Consider the following 13,079-nt stretch of genomic DNA (forward strand, 5'->3'; position numbering starts at 1 on the left):
TATAAATAAAGATAAAAGTAAAAATAGAAATAATAAATAAAAAGTCTTTAAAAATCTTCATCGCCAGATGGTTCGCAAGGTGGGGGCGGCGATGAGATGTGAAGGTGATGACAAAACTGATGTAAGGTAGCATCAATATATCAAAGCACTGAAAACACTACTGCTCGAATCGAGTGAGACGCTCAGAGATGTCAGAAAGTGAAGCCGCCGCATGAACTGGATGATAAATATGTGGTGGTTAAGAGGCTGGATCCTTGTGAGGTGGAGGGGCATCATCGCAATGTCCTCTGGGTCCTCCTGCTCTGCTGACTGGACGAGGCGGTACTAGGACGATGAAATCCACAACGTCGCTCGATCATCCTCATATGCAGCATACTCAAGATACCCTGTGGGGACATCACACCGATGAGAGTGATGGAGGATACTTGTGTCATCGTGTTGAGGAGACCAAAGTACCACGCCAGACAAGTCACATAAGGGCCGATGGATATGACTACCTTCTTGTGCCGCTCCGTCTGATGGCGAATGGCGAGGGCGATGAAATAAGCAAGGTCGAAGACGTGTCCATTCGCCATCTCCATAAAAAAATAGGCATCGTGAGTGTTGACGATGCCGGTACTCTCTCGCCGCCTTATCAAGGTGTGGGCTAGGATGGCATGTAAATATCTCAGGGATGGAGCGAGAGTTGATGCCTTGGACCGACTAGGGTCATAGGTGGCCGAAGCAGGAACGAGGGCCCTCCAGCAGTTTGAAGGAGAGTAGTAGATGTGGCAATAGAGGCTGGCGAAGTCATCGTCGTCCATGAATTCCTCCATGTATAGTTCCAGTGAGACTCCAAATTTAGGTACGCTCAACTGGCGAACTAAACCGTCGAGACGGAACTGGACCATTCCAGGATCATCGAACTCTGTCATAACAACTTGAAGGTGGAAGGTCGAGCAGAGTTTGAGAGTGAGCTCGAGGTACGTCAACTCAATGATCTCAAAGAAGAGCCCACCATTGGTCAGTCGTTAGGAGGGCCTAAACTGTGTCAGCCAGTTGGATTTGTTCTAGTGCAGCCCAGTTAATGCAACGGCCCACACCTAGAGGTCGGGCCCGTAATATCTGGAAAAGTTCCTTCTATGATCCTGGTGGAAATTACAGGAATGGGTGCCTGATCTCACCGGTAGGGCCCGAGGATAATGCTACTGCTTTCTTCTTCTTCGAGGCGGGGACAACGGCTTTCTTACCGCGTGAATTTCTCATGATATACCTAAAAGAAACATATATTAACAAATTCAAAAAGGAATTAACCATGAATTAAACTAACAAATGCAATAAAAAATTACTAACATTAACAGGACTCAACCAAAAGCAATCAAACTTGACAGGGATTTTATGGCAAATGACAAAGTGATAGCATGACTAAATTAAAAACAAACTAGATGGAAGTAGCTAAGCATGGTAAGAATATGGTACAAAGTATGTGAACTAAATCCTAAGAATAAGGATGATAATATATACAATCAGTAGCAACATGTAAATAAAAGAATAAAAATTAGGACTATCATGTTAGTAAGCATCCAAATAAAGTAAAAGAGAAGAGAAAATCGTTAGAAGAGGATCGGTGGTCGAAGAAGCGACGGTGTGAAGGTTGGGTGCGGTTGGAGTTGGCCACGGACGTGGGTGGTGGGCCCGTGTAGGTCACGCAAGGGGAGAAAAGGAGAGAGGGGAGAAAAAATAGGAGAAGAGAAGAGGGCTAGGGGTGGCCGGTCGGTGGTGGAGAAGAGGAATTCAGCGGCTAGGGTTAGGTTTTGGGGAAGGGGATGATGAATAGTGAGGGGTTTATATAGATTTAGGGGCACACAGCTGTGGGGCACGCCCGTGTGCCCTTATTTTAGCCCGTGTGTTTTGTGATTTTTAAATTTGGGGTGCGTCTAAAATTCAGCCCACGCCCGTGTTCGTTGGGCTTGTTGGTGCACACGGTCGTGTCACACGGCCATGTCCTACTTCGTTTGCTTCTTCCACGCCCGTGTATGGATGCCCACGCCTGTGTTACTTTCACAGTCTCGAGAACGGGTGGTGGGCACGGTCGTGCCGCACGCCTATGTTAATTGCTCAGTTTCAACCACGGCTTCTAGACACGAGCGTGTCGCACACTCGTGTTGTTTTGACAGTTTTGCCCACAGCCATGTCGCACGGTCGTGGCGACTTGTTGAATTCAGTGTTGGGAAAAAATTTGCTCTATTTTTACACGGCCGTATCGCACGGTCGTGTTGCCTCCCGTGGTATGGGCACGGCCTAAGGCACGCCCGTGTGTCTGGCTGTGTGGATTTGGACAACCTGCATTCAAGGACTCAATTAGTGAATTAGATGTTAAAAACTAAAATTCAAAGAAGTTAACACTATTAGTGCTCGGGTTGCCTCCCGAGAAGCGCTTATTTATAGTCTAAGCTCGACTTTCCTCTATTGTTGCGTGGTCATGGTGGTGCGAGGAGTTTACACTCCTCATTCCTGCTATCAAACTCAAAATAAGGTTTTAGATGGGTATGATTTACCTTAAAGATACCGAATTTAGGATGAATTACCTCGACTGTCCCATGTGGAAAAATGCTGAGTACCGTAAGAGGGATTGCTCCATTAGGTTCAGAAGTGGCAATATGAGGGTCTGATGCATCTAGTAGTACTTTCTCTCCAACCTTAAGTTGATTTGGTGAAACATTGAGCTCGTCATGACATGGTTTTGGTATATCGTGTGCTCTCAATTTCTGTGTCCGTCATTCATCTAGTTCCTTGATTTGTAGCCTTCGTTTTTCATAGATGGGTCCTTTGTTGTTACTTGAACAAGGCTTATGTATGCTTTTTGAACATGTTTCCTGTAAAGAAGGTTGCACCACATGATCAGTATTCGTAGAATTTCGAGCCTGAACAGTGATTGTTTCATCACCCATACGAAGTGTGAGTTCACCTGTACCAACATCAATTATAGCTCTAGCAGTTACTAAAAAGGCCTTCTTAAAATTAAAGGCACGTCGCTGTCCTCTTCTATGTCTAGAACAACAAAATCGAATGGGAATATAAATTTGTCAATTTTAACGAGTACATCTTCAATAATGCCCCTAGGAAATCTAATTGTTTTATCTGCTAACTAAATGCTCATCCTAGTTTGTTTGAGTTTCCCAAGACCTAGTTGTTTAAACATTTTATAGGGCATGATATTAATACTAGCCCCTAAATCAGCCAAAACATTACTAACATCTAAGCTACCAATTAAATAAGGAATCGTAAAACTCCCTGGATCTTTCAATTTGTTGGCAAGCTTATTTTGCGGAATGGCTGAGCAAACTGCATTCATCTCCACATGCGACGCCTCATCCAACTTCCGCTTATTTGCTAAAAGGTCCTTTAAAAATTTAACTGCATTTGGCATCTGTGAAGAGCTTCAATAAACGGTAAGTTAATATGTCATTTCTTTAATAGTTTAAGGAATTAACCAAATTGTTCATCTGTGCGGTCTTTCCTTGTCGCACTAGGGTATGGCACCCGTGGTTTGTACTCTCTACTTGCCGATTTTTGCTCATTGTGGTCCACCTCACATTACCTTTACTTACCACAATTCCATGCCTCGGTTCTGGTTCTGGTTCAACTAACCCTTGCTTATCTTGAACGGTAATTACGTTGAGTTGTTCCCTTTGGTTAGATTCAGTGTTACTTGGCAAGCTACCTTGCGGTTGTTCAGAAATTAGTTTGGCGAGCTGCCCTATCTGAGTTTCGAGCCCTTGGATCGATGCTTGTTGATTCTTAAGTGCTGTTTACGTATTCTGAAAGTGATTTTTTGACACCGAGATAAACTTTGTTAGCATCTCCTCAAGGTTCGGCTTCTTTTCCTGTTGGTAAGGTGGTTGTTGAAAACCCGGAGGATATTATGGCCTTTGATTCCCTTGACTACCCAACAAGAAGTTGGGATAGTTCCTCCAACCTGTATTATAAGTATTACTGTATGGATTGTTTTGAGGTCTAGAATCATTGTTACCCATATATTGAACTTGTTCCTCCTCGGTGTTGAGGTTGAAGGATGTGATACGTGATATTCACGACAGGTTTTAAAAATTTATAACTAATCATTCTTGAAACTAACTATTATCACAATGAAGGCAAGTGTACCTATTGAATAGTAGTATAGCTTTAGCAAGACCGGATTGTCAAACCCAAAGGAACCAAGAGTACTAGTAATTACTTTATTTTTATTATCTAGCCTAAAAATTAAGGGATTTGTTTATCTAAACTAATTAACTAAACTAAGGGTGCACAGAGAGGAAATTGGGAAAAGCTTTTGGGAAAACTCGATTGATTAAGACAATACCTAAGGAAAAATCCACCTAGACTTCACTTGTTATTTAACTCTGAATCAAAAAATTTATTCATTTGACTTGATCCGTAGAAATCCCTAAGTTATATTATTATCTCTCTCGAGACTAATAACGTCTAACCCTAGGTTGATTAATTGAAATCTCTTTCTAATTAACACCTTAGTGTTGCATTAACCCGATCTATGGACTCCTTTATTAAGTTTCACCCTAATCCAGAAAAATCTTGTCACCCTATCTCTAGGCGTGCAATCAACTCCACTTAATTACGACAAATTTACTCTTAGACAGGGACTTTTGCTCCTCTAAATAAGCGCATTAACTTGAATCAATATCTTGGAATATTAAAACAAGAATTAAGAACACATAATTAAGAACAAGTCAAATATTTATCATACAATTCAGATAATAATAAAAAGATCCATCTTAGGTTTCATTCCCCTTAGGTATTTAGGGGGTTTAGTTCATAATTATGAAAGAAAGCATCTCAAAATAATAAAGATAACAAAACATAAAGAAAACCCAAAACTCCTGAAGGAAATTGAAGGGAGATATTCAGTCTTGACGATGAATTCGGCTTCTGAGATGGATCAATCAGCTTTCCTTGAGTAATTCCTGCCTCCTACTCCTTGTGTGTCCCCTCTAAGTGCCACCTCAGGTGTTTAAATAGGCTTTAGAATGCCTTAAAGCCCTCAAAAGTGGCCTTTTCATAATAGGACTATACTTGGTCTCGACAGGGACACGCCCGTGTGAGTCGTGCGTCGACTCTGCCAAATGGACTCGGCAGTGTGGCCTACCCGTGTGAGGAAGTCCAGGCCGTGTTGATTTCCCATGTTAGCCCGTTTTCTCCGTTTTTGGCCCATTTCTCGCTCTTTTTACTCTCCTATGCTCACCTAAGTATAAAACGTGAAATTAAAGGATTAGGAGCATCGAATTCACCAAATCTAAGGAGAAATCATCCATAAATGTGCTAAGCATGGGATAAAAATATGTATAAATTACGGTTTATCAAATACCCCCACACTTAAGCGTTTGCTTGTCCTCAAGCAAAATACTCAACTCACAATCAAAATAAATTCTTCTCAACTTATAATCCCTATCGATAATATCTCAAAATAAACCATAAGTAATCATACATTGAGAATTCAACTAGAAGAACATCAAAGTTTCAAACATTCCAGGTTGAGAATTTTATCACGAAAACATAGGTGTCTCCCTTCATTTAAGTGATTACCTTTGATTCAAAATTTCACAAAGTTTAACATCCTCACTAAAGATTCACTCAAATCACTCAAGGTGTTTAAGGACAATAAATAAAGCACTCATTAGTCAATATGAAAAGTTATTACCATAGGCTTGCATGAAAATCAAATCTCCACCACTATATATTGAGATGATATGTCAATCAAAAGGTCTTTAGAGGGTTGTAACGTGGCTTTGGTTAGGGGGTGTGGTCACAAGCTAAAAGAAAAGGTTAGAATCGAGATTGAATTGAAAAATTACCTAACTAGAAAAATAACTAATCATTAATTGAATACAAGTGAGCTTCTTCTCAAAAAATGGAATTAACACTTAAGCTCAAAAAATAACGAATTACTACTAATATATATGTATGTACTGTATTTTTTTTTAAGAACAAGTTAAATAACATAGGTTATCTATCAAAAATAAAACATAGCTAAGCAATTTATTCAAATCAAATCTCGACCAAAATAGGGATCAAGTTAATTTAGGGGATTTCAACAATAATGGGTTAAGGGTTAATGTTGAGGTTAAAGCTAAGTGCCTTTATCATTCTGACATATCAAATCAAAGGTGTGGTCCTGACATGTATAATCAAGCAAGTTCTAGAATAACCAGTCAATATTGACGTACTCAAAGCAACAATAAAAGTGAGCATGAAAGAAATAATAGATGCTCTAAAGGCTCAAGATCTCACAAAAATTATGGCTTTTTGATATTTAAACATGTGAACTTCAACTTAAGAAAATACCTAAACTTGGGGAAACAACCTAAAAAACTTTTTTTAATTCTCAAAAATCAACTTATCATGCTTGATTCTCTAATTCCTTAAAGTTTAAACAATCAATGCATAAATGCCTATGTTTTAATTTAAGAAATATTAATAAAAATCATAAATTAATCAAAATTCATTCTAATAATGATATGAGAAAATTATTTGAGAACAAGACAAAATTCAGGGATTTTCTGATAATGATATAAAAGGCCCCGCCCCCCCACACTTAAGATGTACATTGCCCTCAATGTACAAGGTTAGATTTATTGAATTATATAGATATAAGATCATAAGATAGGGAGAGGAGTGAGACTTCCTGAATGATGAATGGAATCCTTGAATTGGATTTATAGAGAAAGCAATGATGAGATTGGAGGTGCATACTCTGGTGGTGATAGAGGTTAGGTTCCACAACCACAGTGGCCAGCGAAGAGGTTATCGTGGTGGTCGGGCAAGACATGGTAGTCGTGGAGAACCTTTTCTAGTGGAGTTGCAAGTTCCTAAGTAATAGTGAGCTTTGGAGTTCTTTATAACTGTGATAGAATCAGGAACTTCTTTTAGGAAATATAAAGAAACACAATTACTCGAAAAGAAATAGCCGAATAAAAATTATAAAATCTCAAGATAAAATAAAAATAGTATTAAATGGAAATAAAAAGTAATTACAAAATATAAATAAAGATAAAAATAATAAAAATAAAAATAAATAATAGGTGTTTATAAAAAAATTGGGGCACACAGCCGTGGGGCACGCCCGTGTGCCCTAATTTTAGCCTGTGTGCTTCGCGATTTTTGAATTGGGCGTGTCTGAAATTTGTCCCATGCCCGTGCTCTTTGGGCATGTTGGTTCACAGGGCCATGTCGTCAGGCTATGTCCCACTTCGTTCACTTCTCTCACACCCATGTGTATAGGCGCACGCTCATGTTGTTTTATCAGTCTTGAGCACGAGTGATCGGCACGGGCTTGTCGCACGCCCGTGCTAAATTCTCAATTTCAACCATGGTTTCTAGACACGGGTGTGTTGCACGCCCGTGTTGTTGTGACAGACTTGCCCACAGCCACGTCGCACAGACGTGGCAACTTATCGCATCTCGTGTTGGGGAAAAAATTTTCCCTGTTTTCACACGATCGTGTCTACGCCTACGGTGTGAGCACGGCCTAAGGTACGCCTGTGTGCCTGGCTGTATGGATTAGAAAACCTGTGTTTCAAGGACTCAATTAGTGATTAGATGTTAAAAGCTAAAATTTTTAAGAAATCAATATTGTTAGTGCTCAGGTTGCCTTCCGAGAAGCGCTTATTTAGAGTCTAAGCTCGACTTACCTCCCTTTTGCATGGTCATGGTGGTACGAGGAGTTTACACTCCTCGTTCCTGCTATCAATTTCATCAAAATAAGGTTTTAGATGGGTACTATTTACCTTAAAAGTTTCGAATTTGGAATGAATTACCTCGACTGTACCGTATGGAAAAATGCTGAGTACCATAAGAGGGATTGCTCCGTTAGGTTCAAGAGTGGCAATACGAAGGTCTGCTGCATCTAGTAGTACTTTGTCTCCAACCTTAAGTTGATTTGGTGAAATATTGAGCTCATCATGGCGTGGATTTGGTTTACAATGTGTCCTTGGTTTATGTGTTTGCCATTCATCTAGTTCCTCGATTTCTAGCCATCGTTCTTCATAGATGGGTTTTTCGTTGTTACTTGAACAAGGCTCATGTGTGCTCTTCGAATGTGTTTCCTGTAAAAAAGGTTGCACCACATGGTCAGTATTAATAGGATTACGAGATTGAAGAGTAACTGAGTCAGCATCCACACGAAGTGTGAGTTCACTTGTACCAACATCAATAACGGTTCTAGCAGTTGCTAAAAAGGGCCTTCCTAGAATTAGAGGTGCGTCACTACCCTCTTCTATGTCTAGAACAACAAAATCGATAGGGAATATAAATTTATCAATTTTTACAAGTACATCTTTAATGATGCCTTTAGGAAATCTGATAGTTTTATCGGCTAACTGAATACTCATCCTAGTTTGTTTGGGTTTCCCAAGACCTAGTTGTTTAAACATTTACTAGGGCATGACATTAATACTAGCCCCTAAATCAGCCAAAGCATTTTTAACATTTAAGCTTCCAATTAAACAAGGAATCATAAAACTCCCTGGATCTTTCAATTTGTTGGCTAGCTAGTTCTGTAGAGTGGCTGAGCAAACTGCATTTAACTCCACATGCGACGCTTCATCCAACTTCTGTTTATTTGCTAAAAGCTCCTTTAAGAATTTGATTGCATTTGCCATATGCGAAAGAGCTTCAATAAATGGTAAGTTAATGTGTAATTTCTTTAATAGTTTAAGGAATTTACCAAATTGTTCATCTGTGCGGTCTTTCCTTGTCGCATTGGGGTATGGCACTCATGGTTTGTACTCTTTACTTACTGATTTTTGCTCACTATAGTCTACCTCGCCTTTACCTTTACTTACCACAATTCCTTGCCTCGGTTCTGGTTCAGGTTCAACTAACCCTTCCTCGTCTTAGATGGTAATTGCGTTGAGTTGTTCCCTTGGGTTAGATTCAGTGTTACTAGGCAGGCTACCTTGTAGCCATTCAGAAATCAATTTGGCGAGTTAGCCTATCTGAGTTTTGAGCCCTTGGATTGACACCTGTTGATTCCTAAGTGCTGCTTCGGTATTTTGAAAGCGAGTTTTTGACTTGTTAGCATCTTCTCAAGGTTCGACTTCTTTTCCTGTTGGTAAGGTGGTTGTTAGAAGCCTCGAGGTGGTGGTGGTCTCTAATTCCCTTGGCCTCCCTATGAGAAATTTGGGTGGTTCCTCCATCCGCATTGTAAGTGTTACTATAAAGATTATTTTGAGTTCGAAGATCATTACCCATATAATTTAATTGCTCATTTTCCATGATGTGGTCATAATGTGAGTATTCTAAATTGCTCGTCCTTCCTCCACTTGCATTGCATTGCATTACTGGGTGAATCTATGAAGAACCAAGAAAACCGTCAATTTTTCTATTCAAAATTTTTACCTGATTAGAGAGCATGGTGACCGAATAGATGTTAAAAACGCCAGCTGCTTTCGTTGGCTTTGTCCTCATAACTTTCCACTGATAATTATTCAGTGACATCTCTTCTATAAATTCATAAGCATCCTTAGGTGTCTTATTATTGATAGTCCCACTAGCGGTTGTGTCAACCATTTGTCTAGTTGAAAGGATTCAGGCCATTGTGAAAAGTTTGAACCTGTAACCAGAGTGGTAGCCCATTGTGAGGGCACCTTCTCAACAGATCCTTGTATCTCTCCCATGCATCATAGAGTGTTTCTAGATCCATCTGCACAAAAGAAGAGATATCATTCCTTAATTTAGCCGTTTTAGCCGGCAGAAAATATTTTAGTAAAAATTTTTCGGTCATTTGTTCCCAAGTAGTGATTGACCCTCATGGTAACGAGTTCAACCACTATTTAGCCTTATTCCTTAATAAAAAGGTAAATAACCAAAGACGAATGGCATCATAAAAAAATGCCATTGATTTTAAATGTGTCGCAAAACTCCAGAAAATTCGTCAAGTGATTGTTTGGATCCTCATCCTGTAAACCATCAAACTGAACAAATTACTGTATCATTTGAATCGTGTTAGGTTTCAGATCAAAATTATTTGCAGCAGTAGCAGGCCTAACTATACTTGACTCAGTTCCTATTAAATTCAGTTTAGCATAATCATACATAGTGCGCAGAGCAGGATTCTGACTTACTGGATCAGCAGCAATCGCAGAAGGTAGCGAATTTTTTTGATTTTCAGCCATCTCCTCGGTTGTGGTTTGAATATCGTCCTCTTGCTCTTGCTCTGTGTATCTTAAGCTTTCCCTTATTTCTCTTTGATTTTTGCGAGCTGTGCGATCGATCTCACTATCAAAAAGTAATGGTCCTGACGGGTTTCTTCTTGTCATAAACTAGAAAAACCTGTCAGAAGCAAATAAAAGAGAAAATTAGAAAAGAAAATAAAAATTTAAATTGCAAATAAAGTAAAATGGCTAAAGTAATAAAAATTAAGTGTTCCTAATATCTTAAGTTCCCCGGCAATGGCGCCAAAAACTTAATACGTGATATTCGTGACAGGTTTTAAAAATTTATAATTAATCGTTCTTGAAACTAACTATTATCACGATGAAGGCAAGTGTACCAATCGAACAATAGTATAGCTTTAGCAAGACCGGATTGTCGAACCCAAAGGAACCAAAAGTACTAGTAATTACTTTATTTTTATTATCTAAACTAAAAATTAAGGGATTTGTTTATCTAAACTAATTAACTAAACTAAGGGTGCACAGAGAGGAAATTGGGAAAAGCTTTCGGGAAAACATGATTGATTAAGACAATACCCAAGGAAAAATCCACCTAGACTTCACTTGTTATTTAACTCTGAATCAGACGATTTATTCATTTAACTTGATCCGTAGAAATCCCTAAGTTATATTATTATCTCTTTCAAGACTAATAACGTCTAACCCTAGGTTGATTAATTGAAATCTCTTTCTAATTAACTCCCTAGTGTTGCATTAACTTGATCTATGGACTCCCGTATTAGGTTTCACCCTAATCTGGCAAAATCTTGTCACCCTATCTCTAGGCATGCAATCAACTCCACTTAATTACGACAAATTTACTCTTAGACAGGGACTTTTTCTCTTCTGAATAAGCGCATTAGCTTGAATCAATATCCTGGAATATTAAAACAAGAATTAAGAAATTAAGAACAAGTCAAATATTTATCATACAATTCAGATAATAATAAAAAAATCCATCTTAGGTTTCATTCCCCTTAGGTATTTAGGGGGTTTTGTTCATAATTATGAAAGAAAGCATCTCAAAATAATAAAGATAACAAAACATAAAGAAAACCCAAAACTCCTGAAGGAAATTGAAGGGAGATCTTCAGTCTTAACGATGAATCCAGCTTCTGAAATGGATCAATCAGCTTTCCTTGAGTAATTCCTGCCTCCTACTCCATGTGTGTCCCCTCTAAGTGCCTCCTCAGGTGTTTAAATAGGCTTTAGAATGCCTAAAAGCCCTCAAAAGTGGCGTTTTCCGAATAGGACTATACTTGGGCTCGACAGGGACACGCCTGCGTGACATGCCCGTGTGAGTCGTGGTTCGACTCTGCCAAATGGACTCAGCAGTGTGGCCTACCCGTATGAGGAAGTCCAGGCCGTGTGGATTTCCCATGTTGGCCTATTTTCTCCGTTTTTGGCCCGTTTCTCGCTCTTTTTACTCTCCTATGCTCACCTAAGTATAAAACATGAAATTAAATGATTAAAAGCATCGAATTCACCAAATCTAACGAGAAATCATCCATAAATGTGCTAAGCATGGGATAAAAATATGTATAAATTACAGTTTATCAGATTGATATTCTGCGTGTACTCCTCCTCCATTTGCATCGCATCTCATCACTGGATTTACCTGAGTAGAACCACATAAACCGTCAATCTTTTTAATTAAAAGTTCTACCTGGTTAGATAGCATAGTAACCGCATCGAGGTTGAAAACACCGGCTTCTTTTTTTGGCTTTGTCCTTATGACTTGCCATTGATAATTATTCAGCGACATCTCTTCAATAAATTCGTAAGCCACTTCAGGTGTCTTATTATTGATAGTCCCACTAGCAACTGTACCAATCATCTGTCTAGTCGAAGGATTCAAGCCATTGTGAAAAGTTTGAACCTGTAGCCAGAGTGGTAATTCATGGTGAGGGCACCTTCTCAAAAGATCCTTGTATCTCTCCCATGCATCATAGAGTGTTTCGAGATCCATCTGTACAAAAGTAGAAATATCATTCCTTAACTTAGCCGTTTTAGCCGGCGAAAAATATTTAAGTAAAAATTTGTCAGTCATTTGTTCCCAAGTAGTGATTGACCCTCGTGGTAACGAGTTCAACCACTGTTTAGCTTTGTTCCTCAACAAAAAGGGAAATAACTGAAGGCAAATGACATCATCAGAAACGCCATTGATTTTAAAAGTGTCGCAGAATTCTAGAAAATTTTCCAAATGAGTGTTTGGGTCCTCGTCCTGCAAACCATCAAACTGAACAAACTGTTGTATCATTTGAATCGTGTTAGGTTTCAGTTCAAAATTATTTGCAGCAACAGCAGGCCTAACTATACTTGACTCAGTTCCTGTTAAATTAGGTTTAGCATTATCATACATAGTGCGTGGAGCAGGATTCTGATTTACTGGATCAGCAGCAATTGCAGAAGGTAGTGGGTTTTCCTGATTTTCATCCATCTCCTCGGTCGTGGTGGGAATATCGTCCTCTTGCCCTTCCTCTGTGTATCTTAAGCTTCACCTTATTTCTCTTCGATTTCTTCGAGTTGTGCGATCTATCTCACTATCAAAAAGTAATGGTCCCGACAGGTTTCTTCTAGTCATAAACTATAAAAACCTGCCAGAAGGAAAAATAAAATTTAGTAAAATTAACAAAACTAAAATAAAATTTGAATTGCAATAGAATAAATGGCTAAAGTAATAAAAATTAAGTGTCTCTAATATCTTAGTTCCCGGCAACGGTACCAAAAACTTGATGTGAACAAATCGCGATAAGTTTTATAATTTATGAATGTCCGTTCCTGAAAACTAATTATTATCACGACAAAGGCAAGCACACCTTATCGAACAGTAGTATAGCTTATGGAAAGACTAGGATGTCGAACCCAAAG

The 13,079-nt window shown here is 39.0% G+C and overlaps 2 non-coding genes across 2 annotated transcripts; both read left to right on the plus strand.

The window, feature by feature from the left end:
• The first annotated feature begins 9,623 nt into the window (after nt 1–9,623).
• LOC121205676 (small nucleolar RNA R71) lies at nt 9,624–9,730 on the plus strand. Its single transcript, XR_005900752.1, has one exon. It is a non-coding gene; the product is annotated as a small nucleolar RNA R71 (small nucleolar RNA).
• A 2,373-nt stretch (nt 9,731–12,103) lies between these two features.
• On the plus strand, nt 12,104–12,210 carry LOC121205729 (small nucleolar RNA R71). The gene has a single exon (XR_005900804.1). It is a non-coding gene; the product is annotated as a small nucleolar RNA R71 (small nucleolar RNA).
• Nucleotides 12,211–13,079: the final 869 nt, after the last annotated feature.

Source organism: Gossypium hirsutum, chromosome A08 (assembly GCF_007990345.1).
Source record: "Gossypium hirsutum isolate 1008001.06 chromosome A08, Gossypium_hirsutum_v2.1, whole genome shotgun sequence".
Classification (NCBI taxonomy): Eukaryota; Viridiplantae; Streptophyta; class Magnoliopsida; order Malvales; family Malvaceae; genus Gossypium; species Gossypium hirsutum.